Source organism: Triticum aestivum, chromosome 3B, assembly GCF_018294505.1.
Source record: "Triticum aestivum cultivar Chinese Spring chromosome 3B, IWGSC CS RefSeq v2.1, whole genome shotgun sequence".
NCBI lineage: Eukaryota > Viridiplantae > Streptophyta > Magnoliopsida > Poales > Poaceae > Triticum > Triticum aestivum.
Window position 1 is genome coordinate 408482434 of NC_057801.1, and position 15836 is coordinate 408498269.

Sequence of the window (15836 nt, forward strand, 5' to 3'; positions counted from 1 at the left end):
TATTAGCTAGCAGTTGTTCTATCATACCTGAAGGAATTTCATAACCATTATTTTAAGTAGGTGCAGTAGGTTGAGGGGCAACTCTTTGTGTTTCTGGCCGAGGTGAAGATACCGTGAACAAAACCCTCAAAGGATTGTTTTCCATAGTAACAAGTGACGGTAAATTTCAGCACATAATATAAATTTTTCCTTACCAATTTCCACTTACCAAGAGCGCTTCACTCCCCGGCAACGGTGCTAGAAAAGAGTCTTGATAACGCACAAGTATAGGGGATCAATCGTAGTCCTTCCGATAAGTAAGAGTGTCAAACTTAACGAGGAGCGGAAGGAAATGACAAGCGGTTTTCAGCAAGGTAATTTCTGCAAGCACTGAATTGTCGGTAATAGGTAGCTTGACAGCAAGATAATTTGCAACGAGCAACTAACGATACCGTCAACAAAAGTGGAGCAAGGTAGCTCAATCCTTTTTGTAGCAAAGGACAGGCCGGAACGGTCTCTTATAATAAGCAAAGCGTTCTTGAGGGCACACGGGAATTTCATCTAGTCACTTTCATCATGTTGGTTTGATTCGCGTTTGTTACTTTGATAATTAGATATGTGGGTGGACCGGTGCTTGGGTGCTGTTCTTACTTGAACAAGTCTCCCACTTATGATTAAGCTCCCTTGCAAGCATCCGCGACTACAAAAGAATAATTAAGATAGAATCTAACCATAGCATTAAACATATGGATCCAAATCAGTCCCTTACAAAATAGCGCATAAACTAGGGTTTAAGCTTCTATCACTCTAGCAACCCATCATCTAACAAATACTCCACAATGCATTCCCTTAGGCCCAAAGATGGTGAGGTGTCATGTAGTTGATGTTTACATAACACCACTAAGGAAATCACAACATACACATCATCAAAATATCGAACGAATATCAAATTCACATGATTACTTGCAACATGATTTCTCTTGTGGCCTCAAGAACAAGGGCAACTACTCACAAATAATATTCATGCTCAAGATTAGAGGAGTAATAAATATCATAATGGATCTGAACATATAATCTTCCACCAAATAAACCGGCTAGCATCAACTACAAGATGTAATCAACACTACTAGTCACCCACAGGTACCAATTTGAGGTTTTGATACAAATATTGAACACAAGAGATGAACTAGGGTTTGAGATGAGATGGTGTTGTTGAATATCTTGATGAATATGGGCCTCCAAAAGATGAGAGGATTGTTGGTGATGACGATGGCTTCGATTTTCCCCTCTCGAAGGGAAGTTCCCTTGGCGGAATCGATCCGCCGGAGGGCAAAAGTGCTCCTGTCCAAGTTCTGCCTCGAGACAGTGGCGCTCAGTCCCGAAAGTCCTCTCCTTATTTTTTCTAGGTCAAAAGATCTTATGTACAGAAGATGGGCACCAGAGGTGGGCCGAGGAGCGCCCACTACCCACCAGGGTGCTTGGAAGGGGTGGCGCGCCCTGGTGCCTAGTGGGCGCCTGGGTGGCCCCCCTCCGGTAGTTCTTTTCTCTAGTATTTTTTTATACTCCAAAATATTTCTTCATAAAATTTCAGCTCATTTGGAGATGTGCATAATAGGTATCTCTGACGTGCCTTTTTTAGATCCAGAATTCCAGCTATCAGCATTCTCCCTCTTTATGTAAACCCTGCATATTATGAGAGAAAAGGCATTAGAATTACTCCACAAAGTGATACAACAAATAAAAACACTATAAATAGCAGTAGGAAAACATGATGCAAATGGACGTATCAGGCGGCATCTGGAAGATAGTGGATCGTGTGTTGGGTTCGTGGTACGTGGATGGCAGGTATGGTTTCCTCCTCCGTAGCCATCTGGGGTGCCAGATCTGAAGTTCGATGGCATATCTGGGGTGTTGCCCCAGTCTGATTTGTTCAAAGGTAATGGCTTCGCCTTTGGCGAGCCGCGTTGGAGGTCCACAAAGCTGCATATCAGCGATGGGGACACGTCGAGCTCGGGTGTGGAGATGATTCGTCATTTTTTTCCTTTGGTGGCTGGTGTGGTGGTGCCAGAGGGAGGTGACGAGCACTGGTGTCAAGCTGAGAGGTTTCTTCAGTCTTTTTGTAATTTATTTCTTGGCTGGTGTTCCTTTGTGCGAAGGCTAGCGTTCTGCTATTTGTTCGGTTTTGCCAGGTCAGTATGTACGTGGCTTGTACTGTGATCCTTATGATATAAAATAGACATGTATTACCATGGAAAACAAGTATGTGATCATAAAGGTGCTCTAAAGGCATCTCAGAAAGTTTCTTTTGTGTTGCATGGATCAAGACTAGGATTTGTCGCTCCGAGAGATATCTATCGGCTCTCTCGGTAATACAACATCGTGAATAGCTTGCAAGTATGTGACTAATGAGTTTAGTCATGGGGATCTTGTATTATGGAGCGAGTAAAGAGACTTGTCAGTAATGAGATTGAACTGGGTATGGCGATATCGACGATCGAATCTTGGGCAAGTAACATATCGCCAGACAAAGGGAATTGTATAGGGATTAACCGAATCCTCGACATTGTGGTTCAACCAATAAAGATATCCATTGAATATGTGGGAGTTAGTATGGGCATCCTGGTCCCACTACTGATTATTGATCGGAGAGGTGTCTCGGTCATGTCTGCATGTTCTCGAACCCGTAGGGTCACACACTTAACATTCGGTAATGCTAGGGTAGTATCGAGATATTCATATGGTGAGTCTGAAAGTCATTCGGAGTCCCAGATTCACGAGGGGCTCTGAAATTGTTCGACCGAAGATAAATATTTATATATGGGAAGTGGTATTCGGAGTACTAGAAAATTTTGGGGATTTGCCGGCGGTGTAGCAGGAGGTCCGAAAGGTTCTCGAGGTCCACCGTAGGGGCGCATCTACCTCGGAGGTCCACATGGCCCCTTAGTGGGCGCCCTAGGCCTACATGGGCCAGGGTGGGTGCACCCCACCACGGCCATGTGATCAACGGGGTGGGGGGTATCCGCCCCTGGCTTGGAAGGGGGTGGGGGTGCCACCCCGTGACTTGGAAGGGCGACTTTGCCCCCTCCCACACCCCTATATAAGGTGGGGTTGCAGGGGGGGCTCATCACTTTTCCTGGCCGCCGCCTCTCCCATCTCCTCCGTGTAGCGCTTGGCGAAGCCCTGCTGCAATTCCGCTGCCACCACTACCACCATGATGCCGTGCTGGCCTAGATCCCATCTACCTCTCCACCCGTCCTTGTTGGATCAACAAGGCAGATATGTCACCGAGATGTATGTGTGCATATCTCAGAGGTGTCGTTTGTTCAGTGCTCGGATCGGATTGCATCACGAAGGAGTACGACTACACCAACCATGATCTTTAGATCGTTAATGGTTTCGGTCTACAAGGGTATGTAGACACTCCCCCTCTCGTTGTTGGCATCTCACAGAATAGATATTGGGTGCTCTGTAGGAATTTGTTTTGTTCTCCATGAAATGTTCCCCTTCAGATCTCTCCAATCCTCATAATAGAGAAACCCCATGCGGTTCTCTTCTTCTCTCTTTAATTCTCCAGCGATGATTAGCTCTGAAAAATGAAGCGCTGCCGGATCGTGAAGCTTGTACGCTTGCAAATTGTAGAGAGGTCGTGCTTTCGGTCTCTGGTTCGAGGGACTTCAAGAACGATCTACACCAACTCTTCTTTCGCTGCAACTCGAAGTTGGTAACGATCCGATCTAAACCTCTTATACATCTTCATAGTGTTCCTGGTTCGATCGTAGGATGATTTTTTGTTGTCTTCTACGTTTCCCAACATCATGAATGCAATAAGAAGCAATCACTCATTCGATTGATCATCCAACTTCGAGTTTTAGTTGGTTTGAATTGAATCAAGTTCCTTTTATTTTGATTCAACTTAAGTCAGTTTAACTTGGTTTTAGTTTTCAAAATAGATCCTATTTGATTGAGTCAAGTTTAAACTATTTAAGAAAACTTAAATAATTCATCATCCCAATTAGGTTTAACAAGATTTGAATTGAATTTTGAAAGGTGGTTTACCTATTTAAATTTAACTTGAACTAAGTTTTAAATTTTAAGTTTGAAATTTAATTCCTTAAGATCATTATGGTCCAATTCACTAAGTTCACTTAGTTCTCATACTTTCTTACAAATTTCTTTTATTAAATTACTAGGGTTTCAACATTATGTAAAACTAGGTTTTATTAGTTCTAAACTATCTTTCAAAGTAATCATACAAATTAGACCAATAATTACTAGGTGCTAAATTAAGTTTCAAAACAAGTCAATAATTCCAACTAACAAATTGGGTTATTTTACCAAATTTTAAACAATTTTTAAATCCAGGAATGTACGAAACTAGTCATGTTAATGCTCTGTTCAGAAACAAATTTTATAATAATAGAAAACATCAAATAGTGGACTAAGTTAAAAACGCAATTCACTAGTTTTAATTTGCGAAAAGAATCATTAAATTTGCTTTTGAATTTTAAAGTTATGCCCATTCTATGTTCTAAACCACTCTGCTTGAAACTAATTGAATTATTCAAATGTACTTTTTCAATTTTTTTACAGAAGGTTCATTCCAGTCAGCAAAAAGAATCACCCAAATTGGATTTCTGGTAATTAGTTATGATGTTTTAAAGTTCTAGGGACCTGTTTGTAAAACTACCAATTCTTTTAATTAAGCGAGTTCGTTCTGGATAGTATTTTGGATAAGGTTTTGCACGCGGTGCTCTCTGATTCGCCGATAACGATTCGGAATAAAATTAAGACACATCCCTTAGATCTAGATCTAATGGACGACAACAAAATGTACCGATTCATTTAAGTGGTCTATGTCTACGCGTTGGATCAAGATCGGATGGCTAAAGACGGAATGAAGATCACAACATCAGCTAGGTCATGGGAACTTCCCCGAAAAACTTGGGCATGGCTCGGACATGGTCGAAGTTGACGCTCTGGTGCTCCCTAGCGATGGTGAGGTGGTCGACGAGATGCAGACGAAAATGATGGTGCTCCTGGTGGCCTTGGTTGACACCGGCGTGAACGAAGGCGGGTTGCTGGAGTTGTGCAAGGTGGCAGAAAGCTTTGGGTGTCGACAGCATGCACATTTCTGGGCGAAATGGAGCGAATCAAATGGTCAACAAGATGAGGGCGAGCACAAGAAGACGATATGACAAGGTGCATGCCAAAAGGCTCATGAAGCTTACTTGAGTGGAGACACGACGACGAAGGCGTTGAGCTTCAAACTCCAACGAAGTCGGCGTTGCAGGGGGCTCTGAGCGTGTAGATGATGTCCAGGGGGTTCGCCGTGTAGGGGCGGCCCTTGTGGTGTGGTTGGGTGGTCGTGGGGTGGCTGGGGCTTGCCGGAATTTGGCCGGGGATCTCTCGGCCGAGGCGGAGAGTGTGGTGGTGCTGCGAGCATCCCAACGATGCTCCAGCGAAATAGGTTGGGGATTTCAACTGAGGGGTCTAGGGGTATTTATAGGACAGGTGGTTGGGGCGAGCGTGCACAATGGACGCATGGCGTGGAGACCGTGGGCACGGGCGTGCTCGGGTCATGGGCACGTGTGTCGGGTGGCGGTTGCGCGAGGTTGAGGGTGGCCCAGGTGGGTCGGTCCCTGCCTGTCAGTGAGAGAGAGGGCATGGTGCGACGTGGTCTCGGTTGGCTAGTTGGGCCTTAGATGGCCTGGCTAGTTGGTCGGGCTTTCTCTTTTTTTCTTACCTCTGTCCTTTGTGAATTTAGTTTGAATTTGAATTTGTTTTTTCCACATAACAAACTTTCTCCAAAATCATATTGCAATATTTCTGATTACATGAACATTTTCTTTGTGGATTTTGACAAGCTATTCCTATCAAATAATATTGGGCCCCTTTGCAAAGTATTTTCCTTTTCCCTTTTTATTTTCTGTTTTCTATTTTTATTTTTTTATCCATCGTATACGTGTAGTTTAAACTTCCCAACTTAAACTATTTTCAAGCCCTGGTTCACTCAACAAAATTGGGCAAGTATTGATCTTAAGAAATTTCTTTCCCGCCCTTATGATGATTTTTGGAAACTTATTTCAGTGGCACATTCATGGCCATTTAATAAACTCTAAAATGATTTAGGGTTTAAGAATTGGTGTTGTTTGTTTCAAAACCTAAATATGCAAGGAAAACATCGATGCACATGCTTCTAAGTTCACATCATAAATTTAAGGGAAATTTGGGATGTGACATTATCACATGCTGGCGTGTGGTGACTAGGCCGGTATATGTAATGCATTAAGCTCAGCTAGATAGGATGTGACAAAGTGATGGATGGAAACTGGGCTCTGGAAAATACCCTCATGGATAGCTTTCCTCCTTGCCGATCAAATTGCCCAAAGGATAACTATAAGCTTCGTGAAATCCACATGTGATAGTAAATTGCTCATTGCAAAAAGTTAGTTCTTCGCATTTGGTTCCTTGCATGTTGCTATGCATTTTCTGATCCCCTCATCACTCAACGCCCACGTACACCTTGATGATGTGCAGTCCAGGAGGGAGTGCCTCCAAGAGTCTGGGCACCTGCATAATCCGTAGTTGTTGGACGTGGCTATATGCCGATAGTGTAAGAGGCCGGATGTACGTATGGATTGTTGCGCCAAATGACAAACAAAGATTTCCAGTTTAGAAGGAACCGAGAGCTTCCACAACTTCGACCAGGCCTTTCATACTTGCTGATTGTCGGATGAGGCCGGTATCCCGTTGAGCCAATTTTCCCTCTTAATCTTCGTGTCGACGAGCATACGATAGGCCGATATCTGTGAAGTTGCCTTTCTGTTCAAATTGCCAAGACCAAAAATCAGGAACTCCTCCCATGCAAAGGGGTATGCTCAGTATGTCATCCGCGTCCATAGGAAAAAACACTTGCCGAACAAGAGCTGAATTCCAAGTAGCACCCGTGTGGTTTAACAGTTCATGAACCATAGATGGGGGGTGCGAAACCAGAGGTAGTCGCGGCCTCGATAGTGGTTCCTTGGGGATCCATTTATAGTCCCAAATTTTGGTAGAATGTCCATCCCCAATTCCGCAGATTAGGCCCAGTTTCAAAACCTCCCTGCCGTCCAAAATCGCTCTCCAAATCTGTGATAGGTTGGAGCCAAGTCCAACCTCCAAAATTGATGTGGTAGGGAAGTACACCGCCTTTGATATGAGAGCACTAAGCAATGTGGGATCCTGTAGTAGCCTCCATGATTGTTTCGCCAAAAGTGTCAAGTTAAAAAGTCCCAGGTCGTGAAATTCCAGTCCTTCCATGAACTCGGGAGAGGTCATTATCTTCCATGATACCCAATGAGGTTTTCTCTTTCCTTCTTTGTTGCCCCACCAAAAGCCCCTAATGAGGGTATTAGCCCTCTGGAAAGTCTAAAACACGCCTTGGAATACACCGGGATTGCTTGAGCGATTGACTTGATGAGAACTTCCTTCCCTCCCACTGACAAAATTTTCTCAAGCCATCCTTTGATCTTAGACCAAATTCTATCCTTGAGGAATTTAAATGTGTCGTTCTTTGATTGACCAATATCAGAGGGTAAGCCCAAATAACGCTCATTGAGAGATTCATTAATGACTTGTAGTGATAGCTTTACCTCTTCCCGAACCGCACGAGGGCAACCTATGCTGAAAAAGATGGATGCTTATCTCTGTTAACCCGTTGACCTGAAACCTGACAATAAGTATCCAATAGGTTTGACAACTCAACCGCCCCCTCCACACTCACTTTGAAGAACAATATGCTGTCATAAGAAAACAAGATATGATTCACCGGCGGAGCTTGAGAAGCCACCTTAATCCCGCTTAGATGCAATGACTGGTTAGATTTTAATAGGTCAGAAAGGCCCTCCGCTACCAAAAAAGAGATAGGGGGAGATGGGATCTCCCTATCGAATACCTCTCGATGGTATGAACTCCTTGAGCCTCTGGCCATAAAAAGAACTAAGAAGGATACTGACTTGACCATGCAGATGACCACTGAAATCCAGTGATTGTTGAAACCTAGTTTCATCACTAGTAGAATGGCCGTGCGTTGCCACGGGCAAAATTACAAGAAATGAATCAAATTGGTGACTAAGTGACATGAGTGAAGTCCTTTGAATATATATCGCTTTTTATCAATTTCTTTAGCAGATACTATGAGAGGAACTATGCACCAGTTGCTTTTTCTGGTGGTAAATTTCTATGATCGTCGTCTTCTTCCTCCTCTTCATCTTCCTCCTTCCTTCACGGCCCATACTCGAACACTGGTTGCGACCGATGCTGATGTCGTGTCACCCTCTCCGAATCGCCTTCTCCATAGGTCCACCATTGCCCCTGGCCATCCCTCTATCCCCTTCCCTCTTTTAAATTCCATGATTGTTGTCATCTCCTTCCTCCCGTCGTCCCCATGACCTACCTTTTGACATTGGCGGCGGCTGGTGCCGATGTCGTGTGCGGCCCTACCCGAGCCGCCTTCTCCGGTGGTCAAATGTTGTCCCCGGCCATACATCTATCACCCTCCCCTTTCTACGGCGCTGGTTAGCACCTACACCGGATGACTGGTAAGGCTACATTTTTTTGTTGTCAAATTTGACATAAGTACAAAATGTCAACTCTTTCAATCAGAACTTGCACTTTATTTTGATATCTACATGGTATAAGAAAAAATGCAGCACAATGGTTGTAAAGACAAGAACATGTAATAAACTTCACCGGATGGTTTATCACTCTATCTTTGCATATCACATTGGTCAAAATTAATTGAATCCTTTGCACGACTTATACAAAACTGAAAAGTATGACAAATTGTCTCTCCTGCTATAGTATGACACTACAAAGAAATGTGAGCCCACCTGATGTATTTTTATATTCTAATTAAGTTATGTTGTATGAATAAACTATTGGATCAAAAGAATGAGACAATAAAGAACGAGCTGCTGCAAGCAATTAGTGTAATGAATTTACCTCTCGCTGTCATCACCTTCATCTGGCTAATTCTATAGAAGAATGCCCACTGCCTCCCCATCATTAATTATTGTTGAAAATCATGAAAATAATTAACTCCTTCATGAGTAAATTTTAAAAAAATGAGATTGCATGCATCTTCACTGAATCATGGTAAACTTTATCGTGTACAAGGCGTGTTTTAGTCATCTATATTAAGTAGTGCATGCACCCAGGGCCGAAAAATCTCTTTCAAGGAAGAACTTACATGAGGCCAAATAACCAAGAACTCCTGTTTACACGAGCATCATAAAAAAAGAGTGGTCATGCAATAAGCTGACCCCAGATCTTAAACTTTTGATTAAGGGAGTAGCAGATTCCGCTTACATAAAAAAGAAAAAGAATATTGTATATAGTAATTTAACCTCATAAATATTTTGGTAGCTCCAGTCCAAAAGTATGAAATTGTCATCTTGAAAACCCGAAACAAACATGGAAATAATAGTCTCTTTCAGAAATATCAACAAAAGGAGAATAGGTTATTTCGGCAACCAATCCAAATTGTCAAAAGTTCAATACATCAGTTCGGCAAGTGTGAACCTGCAAAGAAATAATGATCATCAAATTACAATAGAGAAACATGGTAATGTGTGGCAGGTAACACTAACAAAACCATCAGAATACATTGACCTATCAGGAAAATAAGAAGTCTCTCCAATGGCAGGTAGCATGCAGATATGCATCTTGTCGTTCCCATCCACACTCAGCAACAGCATGTCTACCTTCAACCTCAACTCACTGAATGAGTTTCCGAACTACATCCACAGACAAAAGCAGAGCAGCGATCACTCTATCATGTAAACACATGCAGCAAACAACATAGATTGAGCGAGTGTATGATTCTGTTAAACTCAATACACAACCTGACCTGTTATAGAGAGTCATGTAGCTTTCGTATACATTTTGGTACACACATCAGGTGATAAATGAAAGGCAAGTAATAGGCAGTTCTTGTGTATAGTTCACACATGAGAGAGATTCTGGCTGCCTCATAGAAATTCAGTGCATACTAAAACTTATTAGTTGGAGAGGTGGGGGTGAAGGTGGACTAAAACTTATTTCTTTCTTGGACCTTCATGAATCCAATCCACTGAAAATGAGTTAGTGACGTCCTCTCCTTCGCCAGGGAGTTCTACACCTACTACAGCCACAGATTGAGAAGGTCGAGCCCTCGCAGTGAGACTCAGATCCGGCTGCCCCACAATATATGTTGTTCTAGGCCAGCGGGTGGGTGTCGGATTCTCCTCTACCGCCGGGCACGGCGGCAACAATAGGTGGAGGAGAAGCGTGCCGAGTGGACCTGGGAGCAGGAGAACGAGCTCGCCGCTATATCTGATACAGCTCACGAATCAAGTGCGGTGGAACACCATAGTTCCTCACATATCAAAATAACATATCAGCCTTGGAAGATCCAAAGGGAAAAGATCAATTTAAAAGAACTTACACGAAGATCGCTGTGAAAAAGAGCATAGATCAGGAACTAGTCAAATACACGATCACGAGCTTGAATTGGGTCATGTCCCTTCCAAGAAGTTGTGGTCCTGGTTTCATGATTAGACTTACATCAAGTTCGTCGGTGATGAATGGAGGCGATCGGCGGCGAAGTCCTACTTCAGGGGGAGGAGGAGGCGAGCTGAGGTGAGAAGGACTCGAGGATTGGAGAGAATGACTTAGCGGATCAGGAAGGAGATCGAGGGAGCACGAAGACGTAGCGATTGATTTTTTTTCTGGCTGATTGACTAAGCGATTGATTTGGTGGAGATTATGCGAGGAGAGGTGGAGGTTTCCTTTTTTGTTTGATGAGGGATGATGAAGCGAACGAAAGACTTACAGATTGACCATATCACCGCTGCAGACTCCTCCTTTAGGAGTAGATATTACTAGTGGACCCGTTACGCCAAATGGCGTAGAGGTATGCTAAAGCCATATCCGCAATGAAAAAAATTCATGATTTAATCCCCTTTAATAGAAAACACGGTGGAATGATGCGTATAGTGATATGAATATACATGGCTTAACTTAATAGTATAGTCTAATTTTAAAAAAATGCCATGTTATGGAAAATTAAGACAGAATTGTCTTTCAAAATCTATACAATGATTGTTTTGAAAAGGTTTGTCTTTCTCGATAAAAATAGGTTTTAGCAAGCACTTAGGCGTAGAGCCCCATTTTAAACTATGATCCCTTTGAAAATACCTGTTCTCCAAATGGCGCAGAGGCCGCTAAATCCATGTGTGTAATGAAAAAAAAAATTACGTGGTTTATTTGGTATCGTTGTGGGCAAGCACATATGGTAATAAATTTAGCCCCCTTGTAATAAAAAAGAATGGTGTGTTTTCAATAATCTTCTGTTCGAGCAAGCACCCACGGTAAGAATTTAGATCCCTACGTATAAAAGAATACATCATTTTGTTTCCCCAGTTTCTTCATGCAGTTGTAATTGCAGTCTCTTATCTCTGTTTTCACCTTGCGTTTCATGAATACAATTGTTTCCATAGTAGTGTAGCCACACGGCTGTTTTTGTTTCCAATAGATATGTAGAAGAAAGGAAATAAACAGGCATGCACACCCTGCCACTGTCGCATACTTTGCTTCGATACTCAGCCACCACCAGGCCCAAAGTTTGTTGAAGAACATCCAACATCATTCTGTAAGGTATTTCACCGTCGGTGGAGTATCCTGTAGTTTTAAATGACATAAGGGACAATTTTAAAGCTACCTCATTATTTTATATCTATATAAGGCAGAAGAATTGGAATGTTATCCTCAAACTATATTCTCTATAGTTACAATATAGGTTATCCAATGGCGAGAAATAAGCATGCTAATTGATAATTTGGGGAACCAGGCATAAAAGGCGCTCACTAAAAAAATCGGGCCATAGGATTGAAAAAAAACTGCTAACAAAGGTCAAAGGAGGTAACTTGGTAGTGTCACACCTAAGGGCATTTTCATAACGGAAATGTGCCATTCTTTTTTTATTAGCGAATGGAGAACTAAAAGCCTTAACTATTTTTATTGCAAGAGTCAACCTTAGCAGGCTGTTTTCTAGTCTTTGTCAGTGGAAGATGCAGCAACCAAGGGGAATTGGTTGTAGATCTCTTCTATCCTGTTGCTCCATCCTGCAACAATTTTTTAGAACAACAAATAAGATAATTGTTAGATTAGAGAATAATGCTTTTTCATGGAGGGCCTTTTAGCATGTGAAGTAACCTTAGCAGGATGTTCTTCAAGCTGCTTATTGGTAGAAGATTCTGCATGGAAAAGGGTTGGCACATATTTCTTCCGCATCCATTGCTATTTGCTGCAATGATATATAAATATATTAGATTCAAAGCACTGGTTCTGGCCACAATAAGCATTGGCATATCCTAGCTCTGCATCTACATCACCAAATCGGAAGCTTATGTGGTTCATTTGAATATTTGATAGCTACTCCAGGATTCAATGCATTGAACTAAAACGGATCCTGTACAACCAAAGTTAAGTGAAGCTTGTCCAGCCACAGTAGTGTTCTCAAGCAAGACATTACACATTACTAACTAATATGAAATGTGATAGGCACATCTGCTTAAAGAGAAAGTTCGATTATGAACACAATGCTCTTCTTGGAATATGTCCGGAAATCCTATTGGTCTGAATATACCTGCAATGGTTTGAGAATTAGCAAGTGTGGAAGTTCTATTTCTGTAAGGACTCTTGATCAAATGCATTTGTCCCAGAAAGATAAAATTGGTACCATCAAGAGTTCAAGACCATTGGAGCACAGAATATCATGAAAACACCTTTATACTATGGAAATAAGCACCTTCTCCCCTTAATACATGGTTATCTTTGTTCTTCTTCTCCTGTGTCAGATCATAGTTCATTTAATCATAACCTTTATAGTATGGAATATTAATAGTCGGGCTCAACATCCGATGTAGTCGGACTAAATAAGGTACCATTAGTTTTCCCATGAAAAATGGGCAAGCCATATTAGATTTTTGAAATAAAAAAGGCAAAACCTACAGCAAGCATGTTCGTCTGCATCAACTTGTGGTCCTTTATCATCGAGATAATACCCATACGCATATGTTCATTGCAGCACTTGTATGCATTCTATGATCTGTCGTAGTGAAGGATGATAGGGTAGGCGTGTCAGTAAAAGGAAGGCTATATTAAAAGCATAGAACCAGTTTATGGGCATCATAAGATATTTAGCCTATGAACAAGCTTCAGTTATGAACTTTAGTTGAGTCTCTGGTATTCCAAGGATATCACTTAACTTCGTAAGCTAGATGTGAACAAATAGCCAATCGTCAGCGCCGCTGAATTATGAGCCTCAATTAGGCAGCACCGCTGAACTCTACGATGTGTAATCCTGCCTCATTTAATAATATAATTGTATAAGCATGCTGGAAAGAAGCTAGCAAATTATCTGTTTATCATTCCTCTAATCCTTGAGGCATTTAGGCTGTCAGACAAAATTTGGAACTGAATACTGCATGTAGCAATTTAATAGTGTACCTATGGAGACAAGCTAAGAGCCAATGTAACAAAACACACGATAGATTTACAAAGTACTACAAATCACCTGAAAGTTTGCCAAATAACAGGCACACCAAACTTGTAAGCAGAGCTGGTAATTCTACATGAACAAAACAACCAAGGAACCACTATAAGAGCACTGTAACTTTGCGACAGAAAAACTGCAAATTCGAGGCCGAAGCTTTAAAGTTCCAAATTTGGGCGCTTCACAACCAATATAATAATCTAACAAATTAATGACTTGATGATGTTTAGGTAAAATTATAAAGCTAATGGCTAGATGATGCTTGGGTACAACTATGTCACTTTCAGACCTGTCAGCGAGAGGGGGATCCACCGGAGCAATGGCTATTTTGTTTTTTGGAGGAATTTCTAGCTCATCTCTCATTTTTATAACATTCTTGTGCTTTTAATTGAGTATACGGTAATAGATTATGGCATATGTTTTTCTTTGTAGGCAATGAAAACAGGGTTGGTTTTTCAAAATGGTAAGGCAACTGAAATAACTTTTCTTGATTACCTATGATTAGAATACTGCACAAACTAAAGGACTTCATATTAGATATTCAAATCACAAGTCTCGATATATTTTTCTTTAATATGCACGGCATGTTGTCATTTGGGGCACATATATTGTTTAAGGAACTGCAAGCTGTTGCAAGCCAAACCAAGAGCTCAGGTGACAGCGAGCATTCACCTCGATCATGTCAAGCTTGCCCTCGTTCGGAACCTTGAAAATGGCAAACCCAGTGGGCGTCTCAAACAGCACCAACATCTCCAACCAAACCGCAACTCAACCCACCTGGATCACAAGCACAGCCACGCAACCAAATCGAAACAAAGACCAAAGTTTCACAAAACAAACGAAGGGTACCAGTGGCTGGGACGTTCCTTACGTCCAGGTATACCTCTGTCAAACTAACAAAACACGAGAGGAGTAAGCCATTGCCCAACAAATTTACCTCGAGGGATAGAATAGAGCAACTCCTGCAAAGGTAAAAAAAGATAAAACAAGAACAGAGTCAGTCATGAACAGAGCGTCAAGGAATAGATAGACCAGGATGGAAGAGACCTTCACACAAAAGAAATAACTCACCCACGCACATTTGCTTCCCAAACACAAACAACAGAGAAAATATGGGGAGAGGAGGAGAATGAGCAAGAGGGGATCTGGAGGTAAGAGGAGAAACCAACCACGGGGCTAGTCAGCTAGACTCAAGCGTCCAGTTCGTGTCGGCCGAGAAAACACCAGTGGCGAGGTCGTAGGAGTCACGACGAGAGAGGAGACGAAAGCCCCGCCGTTCTTCCCCTACTGCTCCTTGCACCCCATGCCGGCGTCTTCTCCACCCTACAATGCATGCGGCGCCTAGAGCTCGGGCCTCGTTGCTCCCCCACCGGCGGCCTCCCGGCTCTCCCCTGCTTCTCCACCCAGCAAGAAGACCCCGCCTCCTGGCGGCTTGTTGACACCGTGCTCCCCGTTGGCTTCCTGCACAGAGGCTCTGTTGGGGAACGTAGTAATTTCAAAAAAATTCCTATGCACACGCAAGGATCATGGTGATGCATAGCAACGAGAGGGGAGAGTGTTGTCCACGTACCCTCGTAGACCGAAAGCGGAAGCGTTAGAACAACGCGGTTGATGTAGTCGTACGTCTTCACGATCCGACCGATCCAAGTACCGAACGTACGGCACCTCCGAGTTCAGCACACGTTCAGCTCGATGACGATCCCCGGACTCCGATCCAGCAAAGTGTCAGGGATGAGTTCCGTCGGCACGATGGCGTGGTGACGATGATGATGTTCTACGAACGCAGGGCTTCGCCTAAGCACCGCAACGATATGACCGAGGTGGAATATGGTGGAGGGGGCACCGCACACAGCTAAGGAACGATCACGAAGATCAACTTGTGTGTCTAGAGGTGCCCCCCTGCCCCCGTATATAAAGGATCAAGGGGGGAGGCCGGCCGGCCCTTGGGGCGCGCCAAGGAGGGGGGAGTCCTCCTCCTAGTAGGAGTAGGACTCCCCTTTCCTAGTCCAACTAGGAAGAGGGAAGGGGGAAGGAAAGAGAGGGAGAGGAAGAGGGAAAGAGGAGCCGCGCCCCCCTCCCCTAGTCCAATTTGAACTCCTCACGGGAGGGGGTGCGCCACCTCCTAGGCTGCTGCCCTCTCTCTCCCCTCGGGCCCACTAAGGCCCAATACTTCCCCGGGGGGTTCCGGTAACCCCTCCGGCACTCCGGTTTTCTCCGAAATCACCCGGAACACTTTCGGTGTCCGAATATAGTCGTCCAATATATTAATCTTTATGTATCG

At 43.1% G+C, this 15836-nt stretch overlaps 1 long non-coding RNA gene across 1 annotated transcript; it reads right to left on the minus strand.

Annotated features, from left to right (window-relative positions):
* Positions 1-9250: 9250 nt before the first annotated feature.
* LOC123070100 (uncharacterized) lies at positions 9251-10833 on the minus strand. Its single transcript, XR_006433382.1, has 2 exons — positions 9631-10833; positions 9251-9540 (listed from the first exon to the last, which is right to left on the minus strand). It is a non-coding gene; the product is annotated as an uncharacterized lncRNA (long non-coding RNA).
* Between the last annotated feature and the right edge of the window lie 5003 nt (positions 10834-15836).